Here is a 13108-nt window from a genome sequence, read left to right on the forward strand (position 1 = left end):
TCTCGTCATGGCCTCTAAAGTCTCCATGGGCCCACCAAATGAAGGCCGACTACCTTGCCTGCAATAGCAGTACAGACACGACCACGGAGAATCCATCTCAGGTTGAGACAAATAGTGCGACCAACAAAGCTCTCCTGTGGCAATCAACGAAGATGGAACTACAAATAGACCTCTTGCAGGCAATACCTGGGCGCTTATAAGCTCCAAGGTGGAGGCCCTGGATAACAGGATTTCCCAACTTGAGCCTACCAACTGGGGGGCCTGTTCCTGCCGCTGTTCAAATCTTATCGAGAAGTGGACCTCCCTGCCTGAGGTACTAGCCGAAATAGTGGAATTAGCGAAAGAGAGAACGGCGGCACCGATGTTAAACAACAAAGAAGATTGGGAGAAGCAAAATAGTCACACCCCGAGGTAGACACAGCCATCCTGGGCTCCATCGGGGAAGAAGGACATAGTGGACCACGGCAAAAACGTAGAGCACACGACCATCAAGTCAGACAGCAGCCCATCAACATCCATAACCCCCCAAAGCTTAAACCATAGGGACAGCGACGTCATCGGAATAGTCCCGCAGGAAGACTCATCAGGCACAACGGATACACAGGATCCCCCTCTATCAAGGAGAGCAAAAAAGAAGCTAAAAAAGCAACAGAAAAAAAACAAAGTTAAAAGTGAGACAGACACAGCTATTGAAATTCCAGCATCCGCCTCCAAAAGGGGCGACAAAAGTGACCCAGTTGTACCCAAAATTCACTGATAAAAGCTGGGGCAAAAGGATCCCGCCAGTCTCCCTCCCAAAGGAACTACAACACAAACAAACCTCTTTATTATGTACCCTGAGTACCGAGGGCGAAAAATCACCAGCAAGGCAAACTACCCCTATGGCTAACCAGCTAATGGCCGGAACAAGCCCATTATCCTCAGAATGGCCCACACAGACAATTCCGGCAAAACCCTTGTTACAAGTGGCAACTCCATACCTACCACAACTAAGCACTCAGTCCCAGTCTACTACTAGGACCAACTACGATCAAAATAAGTGCCCGCAAGGAGGCCCTCCCTCAACCCTTCAAGGGAGTATCAGAACAGTACCTACCCCAGCAGAAACTGCAACAAAAAATGGTGTCAGGACTCAAATGGCGAATGCATCAGCAGTCGTGCATGAGGTGGTCCTCACTCCGAGATTTTCCAGTATGGGTAACCATGACATTCTGACCCGGAGCAACATTCTATGTCTTTTTAAACATCTGGACACCCTAGACAAGTCACAAACTAGGGACATAGAATGGGTGAAATCCCTGAGTTTGAAAGGGGACACACACGGCGACTCCACCGTGTTGGGACTAAAGAACAAAGAAACACAACAAGCCATCGAGAAAAACTCAATCCTTCTCACGGAGTGGGGCATTGAAGTTCAGATACTGTTGCCCCCAAAATATCCACTTGTCCTGGCCCCAGATAGCAGGAGAAAGGCCACTCGATCGGTCCTTCAAGGGACAACCAGCTTGGGAGCTCCAAATAGAAGCCAGATGGGCCGAAGTGTCCCAACGGGAATTAGAATCCTTTGCCAAAACAATCAACGGATTATACGCACCATCTCCCCCATCCCTGAGCAAAAGGGACTCGCAAGCAGGAGGACACAGCATTCCTAACCACCACAAAAGTCAGCCTGTCAGAGGAGGTGCCAGGCCTGGAACTACTGCAAAGACACAATTAACTGTAATCTCCTGGAACATAGCAGGGATTAGCAAAATCTGTAAAAATGAAAACTTGAAGGAGTTCCTGGAAAGCGGAGACATAATCTGCCTCCAAGAAACTTGGGCCTTGACCTCCACTCCTCTGGCCGGGTACTACGAACTTCAAGTACCAGCAACAAAAAGGAACATCTTCAGTCGCCCAGCAGGCGGCTTATCAGTTTTTATCAAACATGAGTGCGCTGTCACTGCCACCACCATTAACGTGAAATCCCTTGGTCTACAAGACTTACAGATAAGAGGTCTGAGATTCAATAAACACCCAATTCACGTGCTGGTATTAAACTGCTACATCAACCCCGCACAGACCCTAATGAAAGACCAGCTGGAGGCTCTGGCACAAAATCTAGAGGACCTGCTAAATAAATATAAAACACACCAGGTCATTCTAGTTGGGGACTTCAACCTAAAAGACCTCGACAAACTGGAAACATTCTCTCGGGGTTTGGGAAGGGCGGCTCCTTTGCATGATCTTTTCTTTAGTTATAAATTGACATCAACTCACGCCCTGAAAAGAGCTTGTTCGACCGCCTGGCAGCACCTGCCCACCTTTCGGAACGTATCTAGAATAGATTATATTATGATAAGCTGAGAGCTGGCTGACAGAATGTCTGACTTTGAAGTGGAAAACCGGCAGGAAAGCGATCACAGGCCACTAAGAGCATCATTTCAGCTGTTACCTTTCACCAACTCATCGGGGAGACAAGTGGGGAGGAGAAACACAGCGTCCTGTGTAGGATCAAGTGGACAGATAAGATCGATGGGAAATTTCAAATATGGCTGGGCCAGGCAGAGGAAGGGAGTCAGTTTACAGAGGATCCACCCATAAAATGATGGGAGAAAATCATTGAGGATCTACAAAGTAAGCTTGGGAACCCCAAATAACAAAATACAATTACAAAAGTGCAATTTAGTATAAGAAATACCTGCCCTCAGGGCATATGAGAACATAAAAGACTTTTACGTACGGCTCTCGTAGCAAAGAAAAGAGGGGGCAGCCAAATAGAGGGGGCATCGATAGTTTCACTGAGGGCTTCTTTGAGGAAGAAGCTATGGGAACTCAAAAAAGTCAACATGGAAAGCAATTGGCTTAAAGTCTTCTCCCTCCTCAAACACAAGAACCCACGAACGACTCTGGAGATTTATTAACCAGCTGAGCAACCGAGGACCAACGAGAGAAAATGGGGTAGCTGAAAAGGTTTGGGTGCAATATGTGAAACAGCTTTATGTAACAGACTCCACTAAGGAAGTTCTATCAAGAGACAAGCATATTAGTATAAACCCTGAAGCCACAACTTTGAGACCAAGCAAGGACTCAAGGGACAACAGTCCGGCCGACGCTGATGATACCATACCAACCTGGACAAACATACAACAGGTCATTAAAACCATCAAGCGTATGAGGAACGACGGGGCCCCGGGGCCCAACAGGATCCCAGCGCCGGTCTTCAAACATGCACCAGAGTTCTGGGTGACACTCTTAACGCCGCTCTTTAATTACACCTATCTGACCGCTACCACCCCCGACTCCTGGAGGGGTTCCATACTGGTTCCAATTTTCAAAAAAGGAGATCGCCTTGAGCCTGCGAACTACAGGCTCATTGCTCTGCTCGACTTGGAGGCCAAGGCATATGCACGCTTACTACTGAATGACTTAAAAAAATGGGCCGAAGCGGAAAATATAATGCCAATGTACCAGACCGGATTTAGGGCCCAGGCATCTACGATGGACAATGTCTTGGCGCTAGCACATCTTTCAGCCCAGGCAACCTTGAAGGACCATCCCCCTCTATTTTGTTGCTTTGTGGACTATAGCACAGCTTTCGATGAGTGGACAGAAAATGTTTATGGTGGAAACTAGAAAAGTGGGGCATACCATCGAAACGTCTGAGGGCAATAAGGTAACTATATGAGGCCACTTGGGTGCGGGTCAAAACAAGCGCGTGATGGAGCAAGCTAAAAAACAAAATTTTGTTCTGACTTGTGAAGTTAACCTCTCCTAATAAAGTAACAAGATTAACAAGTTTGTGGTGAAAACATTAATCAACTTAGTTTTAAAGATGCACACATGAAATTACATGCGGGATTAATATGCTTTTTGTTGCAGATGCAAAGAAAATAAATAATAAACTAACCTTGTCTATTGTCTTTGTCAATATTAAACCCGGCTGTTTTTATTAAAAGCATGTGCTTATTATATGTGCTTATGTTGTGTCTTTTGTGATAAAAGCTCTAAGAGTTCCAGACAAATCGAAAAGGATACGTAAATATGATGCTGCTTTATGTGCTAAGCTAGGTAACATAATTAACCTTGGTAATTAGCAAAGGCGGAGGGTAACAGTTTGGGTCTCAATTCTTTAATTAATTGATGTCTTGTGTTTGTTTAATAATAGTTTCCGAAGTGAGGCCTAAAGTTGGCTCTGAAAAAATATGGCTGACAGAGATGCAGACGTGAAACCTAGTCCAGAGTGGAGCCTTGCATTTATGCAATAATGAAGATTTTTGCTGCACAAACATTAACAATTCTTTGCTTGAATAGAATAGGCTCACGGAGAGAAGGCTCAAGGACAGGAAGAAAGCGTTTGCCAAAGATTAGGAAGTAATGTTCTGAACTCGAGTGAAAGTAACATTTTGAAGGAAGCCGAATGTCACGGAAGGAAAAGACAATGGCTCGGACTTGATCAAAATTCAGAAATTAACTAATGATGGACTGACATGTTTCAGCCAATGGGAAATCTGGATTCCTCTGAAGGAATGTGAAAAGTCGAAAGTTTAGCTAGAGAGAAAGGTATAAATTGTGACACCATGAGTGGAGAAAAAACTCGTACTTTCCGATTCTTGAATGGTGTTCGTTATGCTGATGGACCTTTGGCGCACGTAAGGATAGCTGACTTTATGAATTCTTCCTTTCTAGGTAAAGAGAGATTTAGTCAGGGAAATAGGTACAGGGAATGAAAACTTTATTTTGCTAATTCTTCAAAATGCTAAGCTAACTTTGAAATGTCAATTCTAATTTCATTTCTATAATAAAAATGCTGCTAATTCTTATTTGTTTATGAAATAAAAATATTTGAAACTCAAAATGTTCTTTTCTATGAATAATAAAGCTAGTAACATTAGATTTTAAATGACAAGCTGGTCTTGTTTATTCATGGTCTAGTTTATCATTAGTTGATCCATCAACCATAATGGTTTGGTTTAAATGAAAAACCGTTTAATAACATGATGATGAAAAATAAACTGCAGTTGTATATATTAGTGTAAATATCATGTGTATAGAATATAAATCAAATCACATGATTCAGTTGCTCAATATTTCTCTCATTGTTGTTATGGGCCTGTTTGTGTGTTTTATAAATAATGGTGAGTATTGAGGTGATAGGTAGCGTTTGTATAACAATTTTTCAATAGGGGCCCTGGATCAATTTCTTGGTAGCAGAGTTCGGTTACTATGGTAACTGACATGTTACATGGTAATTACATAGGATTACATGTTTAAAACTTGTTAAGTTTGTTTAGTTGTTATAGGTAGTCGAAAGGTTTTTTCCAGCAGTGTGAAAATTCCTAGTAGTACCGGTACATACATGAGTAGTGTGACAAGTGAGGTTGCACAGTGCATTTGTTCTGTTTAAAAACAGTGGTATTGTCGTATATCACTAGTGTTGTGGTGTACAGCACAAGTTTAGGGAAATTTTAGGTGTGTAAGGTTGAATGCATAGTGAGGATTGTCTATGAAATCGTAGCTTCCGAGTATAGGGACTTCTGTCCTGTTTTAAAACTCACTGTGAAAAGAGTAGTAGAATTTATCCAAGCTTGAGTGAAGAGTAAGAAAGCGTTGTCTATCTTACTGACGAGTGAGGATTTCTGTTGGTGGGTTAAAGTCCTACTAAAGATTTATGTATGAATGGTTAGGGATTCTTTCCGTATGAATGTGTGTAAATGAATGGTTAAAGTAGTTTTACTTTATTGACGAATCTGAATATTCTGTGAAAATAGCGTCGTCTATTTCATGCGAAAAGAATACTTGAATGCATGAGAAAACTATCACTTTATTTAGCTAAACAGACAAATGGTTTGTTTTATGTAAAGTTATTAACTGAATTTCATCGAAAGTTTTGTAAATATGGCGCTGTAGAAATTTTTTTGTAAAGGAGGGGTCAGAGCGAAGGGAGAGACGGAGCAGTTTCTCTGCAGCGGTAGCCTACGTCACTAGTACCGCGCTGTGATTGGCTAACATACGTCACAGTATTCGCGCACAGAGTGGTTCACCTGACAAGACAAGCTTACTGCTGATTGGTTCATCGTGAAAAACAGTAATTCTATTGGTTGAGCAAAATAGTGACGTGGCTTAACCTGATTGGCTTGTTGGTGAGTTTCGCGCACGGATTGGTTGGTGTTGCGGAATAACAACTTCCTGGTTACGATCTTTTCCGAAGTTGATGAAATCGTTTAAAAACATGGATTATTATTTTCAGAGAGAGAAAAAGAAACTTACATGGTTTCCGAAGTTGAAAAATAAATTTAAAACTGACAAGAAAATTGCAACGCGAGGCGGAAAATTAATCCATAAGTACAAAACGCCTGCAGCTTATATGCTAGGTGAATATGGTTACCATACTTGTCTCTGGATTGAGAATTGGATGAAATATACTGAGAATTATGGTGTTTTAGCATGGCCTGAAGACGGATCATTTAATGTAGCGGTTTTAAGGAACTTAAGAGAAAGAATGGTAAATCTCGTACCAAAACCCAGACCTACACAATTTGAAGCTTTAGTTGAATGGGAAGATGAGATGCATGAATTAGAACGAGAGAGTAGAGGAATTCCAAAAAGAATAACTAAAGAAACACATCATGATAGAATGCGTCGATGGAGAAGTGCAGACATCTGTGATGGCTTATACCCAGTGAACTAATTAATGAGACATTAAGCGTTCCCAAAAGAAAAATAATATTAGAGAAGAAAGTGATTCAGAAAATGCGGTTTTAGAAGACATGTTTACTAAAAAACCGTCACCTTTTCAACCAGTTTGTACATGGACTACTCCTCCAAGTGCCCCTCCTAGAGAAATTATTGATGAAACATCCCCTGAAACGATTTTGACTAATAATAAGACTCCAGAAAGAGCAGGAACAGGACTTATTTCAAATATATCACAAGAAAATAGTAATTTTACTGAAACTCCAGAACAGAGAAAGGAAACCCCAAATGTAACCCCAAGAAATGTAACCTCAAGGAATGAAACTCCAAGAAATGAATTGAGAGCTGACAGGTGTAAAGAATTACCAATACCAGATACTTCAGAATATATTCGTTCAGGAAATGAATTAATACAGCAGTTAACTAAAAGCATGGAAGCAGTAACAGGACCTGTTCTTCCAGTATTTGATCAAAAAGAAATCAGACATTCTGCTTTATCTGTTCCATTAAATACGGAAATACAAAAAGTAACTGAAAAATGTTATTCAGATTTAACTGAAATACATCGAGAGAGAATGAGGATGCCTGACTTAACTCTTAATCAAAGCTTAACATGTAAAACCCCAATTGGTGCAGACTCTGATTCAGAATCGCAAAAAAAAAAGTATTAATAAAATAAATCTAACCCCAGATGGTAAATTACTTGATGTCGGAAAACTGAAAGCAGATATAGAAGAATTAATTATTGGAACAATTGGAACTGACACTTTAAAGGCATATCAGGATGATGAATTATTGTTTATTTGCAAAAGCATTACATGGAAAACGAAAACTAGATATGAACACTTGGAAGAAATAGCTGCTGAATTTGAAGTTGATTTGAGTAAACAGAAAAATTTGCAGAAAAGTTATAGGGTGGATTTTTCTGATAAAGATATTGAAAACATGAATAATTCAGGAAGAATTACACATATAAAAGATTTAATTGCAATCTTGAGAAAATGGGGTGAATTAAGCAAATGGAGAGCAAAATGGACTAAGAAAAGAGATGAAGACAGAACAAGTTTAAATTTTCTCGCAAAAGAAAAAGATAAAATGGTAAATGAATTTCCAAAGAGAGAAATAGCAGGTGGAGGATTTGTACATGTTCCATGGACAAGACAGGACATTTTGCTGTTCACAAATGATTTTCCCCGCTTGAGAGAAAAACCTGTGGAATGGTATCGGCAGGTAGAAAGGTTTGTGAAAGTTTCAAAGGTTTTGTGGGTTGATCTTGATGGATTATTTGACATAGTTGTCCCATCAGATATCTGGACAGAATGTAAAATTTCTATAGATTGGCCTAGAGAAGAACCTGCTCGAGACAAGGTAACAGGTACTCCATCACCAGATGTAATGAAAATGTATGATAAAGTAATTGTATTTTTGAAAAACAAAATTCCTCCTAAAGAAATAGATTAGGTTAAAATAGACAGAACAACCCAAGAGCCGAAAGAATCAGTGCATTAATTCTATGAAAGATTACTGCTGGTATTTTAACAATACAGTGGTTGTGAGCATCTGAGTGAGAAAGATATGAGCCATTTTATATACAGATTTGTATACGGCTTGATACCTGAAATTAGGGAAATGATAAGAACTGGAATAGTTGGGTGGCAATCACATACAGTGGATGATATTTTGAGAAAAGCAAAACACTGTAGTGATGAGATAGATGCTAAACAAAAGAAGCTGAAAGAAAAAGCAATGTGGGCACTGGTGAAAGTGGCTGAGCAACAGATAGCATCTTTGGGAAATAAAAATGCTGATCAGAATCAAGGTAAATTTAAAGGTAATTATAATAAGCCAAAGTTAATGGGAAATATAGAGGAGTTAAAACAGAAACTCCCATGTTTTAATTGCGGTAAAATTGGACACTGGAAGCGCGAGTGTAAGAATCAGCCCAGAAATTTTGTTAAAAATCAATCATTAAATCCACAGATGCAGAATGAGATAAATCAGCAGCAACAGCTACAGCGACAGGTAGTGATTCAGCAGAGTCAGTTGCCACAACAGATACCACAACCGCCACTTCCAAACTGTGTACATTTGCAGAGATACAGTACAGAATCAGGATTCAGCGGAGGTGAACAGGTAAACAGATCACCGAGAGTGAATGTGTCAAATCTGTCACAGCAATTCTAGTTGAGGGAAGATGGAGGGTGTGATTCAGATGATTACTTATGACGGTGCCTGAGAGAGGAGGAAGAGTGTGTGCTTGGAGCCACTCTTGAGGTAGATCAATCTGGTCCATTTGTGAATGGTAAAGTGAATGATGTGGAAATTACTTTCCTAGTGGATACAGGTGCTACCCGTTCTACTGTTAGATCAGTGGAAATAGAAAACCTACCTCTCTCTGGCGAGAAGATCCAAGTAGTTGGTGTAGCTAATCAACAGATTAAAACAGATGTAACTAAACCAGTAGAAGTTGAAATAGGTAAATTTAAAGACATGCATAGATTTATAGTTTGTGACAGCAGTCCTGTAAATCTGTTAGGGAGGGATATTCTCTGTAAGATGAATCGCGCAATATACTGTTCACCGGATGGTATAGAGCTACAAACTCCAGAAGAAGATGGTCTTTACAAATTAACAATGTCAATGGTTGAGGCAGAAGAAATCAGATTATTTCCTGTATTTGATAAAAAATAATTTGCCTGAAGAATTAAAAGAGACAGTGAATGTTAAAATTTGGGATTTCACTGGAGATGAAATGGGTTTGATGAAAAATGTAGACCCAGTGCAAATAACAGTAAAACTAGGAGTAGATTATCCAAATATTCCACAGTATAAAATGAAAGCAGAAGTGATTGAGGGAGTGATTCCTGTGATTGATAAATTCATTAAACAATGTGTTCTAAAAGAAATTGAAAGCAGCCCATGTAACTCACCGATTATGGGAATTAAAAAGCCAAATGGAACTTTCAGAATTGTTCAGGACCTGCGAAAGGTAAACAAAATTGTTGTTCCTTGTTGTCCAGTTGTACCAAATCCAGCGGTAATTTTATATCAGATCCGCATGATGCAGAAAGGAATACAGTTATTGATCTATGCAATGCATTCTTTACTGTTCCATTGCATCCAGAAAGTCAGCAAATGTTTGCGTTCAGATTCCAGGATCGTATCCTAACATGGTGTAGAATCCCTCAAGGGTACACTGAAAGTCCATCTATTTGTAATCAGTTGCTAAAGAAATCCTTGGAAAATCTAGATTTACCTGGAAAATCTACGTTAGTGCAGTATATTGATGATCTCCTTGTTGCTGCAAAGACAAGAGATAATTGTGTAACAGATACCATTACTCGCTTAAATCATTTGGCAGATGAGGGATACAAAGTGTCTCCTGCGAAATTGCAGTTTTGTAAACAAGAAGTAAAATATCTTGGGCATAGAATTGCAAAGGGTACCAGACAGGTAACAACAGAAAGAATAAAAATGATTCAAGCAATGCAACCTCCAAAAACACAGAGACAGGTTAGAATGTTTCTAGGCATGGTAGGTTTTTGTCGCCAATGGATTAGTGGATATTCTCTAATTGCAAAACCATTGCAGAGACTGACAAAAGCAGACATAAAAGACCCAATTAGTTTAACAAAAACTGAATTAGAAGCTTTTGAACAGCTAAAAAGAAGTTTGTGTGAAGCTCCAGCATTAGGAATGCCTGATTATGAAAAAGAATTTGAGCTGTATTGCAGTGAAAGAGAAGGTTGTGCATTATCAGTTCTGATTCAAAGACATGGAAGACTAAGAAAGCCAATAGCATGTTTCTCAGCTGTTCTTGACCCTGTTGCAAAAGCATTACCAGGTTGCTTAAAAGCAGTAGCTGCAACAAGTGTGAGTTTAGAACAAAGTGAAGGAATAATAATGGGATTTCCAGTGAAGGTATACGTGCCACATTCAGTTGAAATTCTGCTTACTAGAAGCAAAACACAGCATTTGACAAGCAATAGATTAACAAAATATGAAAAAGTGATTCTTGGATCAGACAATGTCTCGATTGCAAAATGTGTAAATCTGAATCCTTCTACATTATTACCTGATGCTTCTGAAACAGAAATCAGAGACAAAATTGTTGATCATGAATGCCTGGATGTACTGGAATATTGCACAAAACCGAGGCAGGATATTAAAGATGTCCCGTTGCCTGAATCAGATTTGGTTTTGTTTGTTGATGGTTCATGCCTGAGATCAGATGAAGGTGTGCTGCGCTCAGCATATTCAGTATGCACGGTTGCAGATGTGATTGAAGCCTCAAGTCTCAAAGGAATTCGTTCAGCTCAAGTAGCAGAATTGGTTGCTTTGATTTGAGCATGTGAATTGGGAAAAGGACAAAGGATTACCATAGTGACTGATAGTCAGTATGGATATGGCGTAGTTCATGACTATGGCCAGCTCTGGTCACAAAGAGGTTATTTAACTTCTGCGGGATCACCAATAAGAAATGCTAAAATTGATTAAAAGACTGATCGATGGGATTCAATTACCAGAAAAAATTGCAGTAGTTTAATGTACAGCGCATCAGAGAGGTATGGACTACATAACAAAAGGAAATTCATATGCTGATGAAGTTGCAAAATTCTGTGCAAGAAATTATGCAGCAGTCAATGGGGAAAAACAAAATGAACATGTTTTGAACTCACTTATGCTAATATCTGTAGTTGATACTTGGCAGGGAGTAAAACAGTTACAAGATGAGGCAAGTGATGAGGAAAAAGACACATGATTAAAAGCAGGATGTAGGCAAAGAGAAGAGGATGAGATTTGGGTTTACAAAGATGACAGACCAGTAATGCCAGACAGCATGATTTCAGACATGGCACGCATGTACCATGGTCCAGGACATATTGGCAGAGATTCTAATGATTAGGCTATTTAGGCAAACATGGTACAATCCAAAATTCAGAATAATTGCAGAACCCTTTTGTCAGAGATGTCTGATTTGCCAGCAGATCAATCCAAACAGAAAAACATATGTAAGCATGGGAACCATAGAACGGGAGGGAGTTCCTTTTACCAGAATACAGCTTGACTTCATTGACATGCCACCTCGCAACAAACTAAGATATGTCTTGGTGATTGTTTGTTTATTTTCAAGATGGGTGGAAGCTTTTCCTACTCGTCATAATGATTCCATCACTGTTGCAAAATTGCTGTTGAGAGAATTCATACCTAGGTATGGATTGCCAGTGTCGGTCGAGACAGATCGCGGCACACATTTTGAAAACAGATTGTTGAAACTGATTTGTGAAGCATTGGGCATTAAGCAGAAACTACATTGTGCATACAGGCCAGAGGCCTCAGGTGTTGTTGAACAAGTGAATGGTACAACAAAAATAGAATTGGAAAAATGTGTTTAGCAACAGGAATGAAGTGGACAGATGCACTACCACTTGTTTTGATGACTTTGAGAAGCATTCCAGATAAGAAAACAGGTTTGAGCCCTCGTGAAATAATAATGGGCAGGGTCATGAGGCAAGCATTTGTTCCTGTTGACAAGTTACTAACTATAAATGATAGCGTCATTTTGGATTACTGCAAGAATCTATCTGACGTGGTGACTTCTGTGTTACGTCATGTAGGAACTGAAGTGCTCGCAAAAGAGAAAGAACAAGCTCATGATCTGTTACCAGGAGACTGGGTGAGTACAAAAGTGTATCGAAGAAGAAATTGCCTAGTACCAAAGTGGCAAAAAGCAAGACAGGTGATTTTGGTCACAACGAATGCAGTAAAGTGTCGGGGATTAAAAAGGTGGATTCATGCAAGTCATACCATTCGAGTCCCAGAACCCGAGAATCCTGACGAAGAGGGTGATACAACAGCTGATTCAGATTCAGAAGAAGAGCCTGGTGAAAATCCAGATCCTGAAGATCGACAAGGTAGTCAACATCTGGAAGATACAAATGCGAATGAAGCTTTGAATGAAGAGATTGAAATACAAGATTCTGAGGGAGAAAATGAGAATCTGTTAGACCAAGAAGCAGAAAAGAAACTGATCAAGAAGTGAGTCAAAATCAAGATCAGGAAAGTATTGAAAAGCAGAATAGAAACTTTGGAAGAAGGAACAAAGATTCTGAAACTGGTGAACTGGAAATAATTGAAGAAGAAGAAGAAGAAATTCCAAGTCCCAGCTATAAGAATGATTTTCCTAACAAAGTGAAACTGCCGAGTAAAGAAGTACCTGAATCTGATGAAGAATCTGACTCAGAAAAATTGATCATTAATGAATCAGCTGAAAACACAGAAAGTGAAACAGATGTCAGTGAAGATGAATCCAATTTGAGGAAAACAAGAAAAAGAGCTTGGAGAGTTGAATATAATTTGAGAGAGCCAAAAAAGAAGCTAACAAGAAAAGGAGATAATTGGCCAAAAGAAATTGGAAGTATAAAATTTAAAT

The 13108-nt window shown here is 39.7% G+C and overlaps 1 pseudogene; it reads right to left on the reverse strand.

The window, feature by feature from the left end:
- Positions 1-399: 399 nt before the first annotated feature.
- LOC147732403 (uncharacterized) overlaps positions 400-13108 on the reverse strand; it is a 93386-nt pseudogene continuing 80677 nt past the window's right edge.

Source organism: Lissotriton vulgaris, chromosome 2_1, assembly GCF_964263255.1.
Source record: "Lissotriton vulgaris chromosome 2_1, aLisVul1.2, whole genome shotgun sequence".
Lineage (NCBI taxonomy): Eukaryota > Metazoa > Chordata > Amphibia > Caudata > Salamandridae > Lissotriton > Lissotriton vulgaris.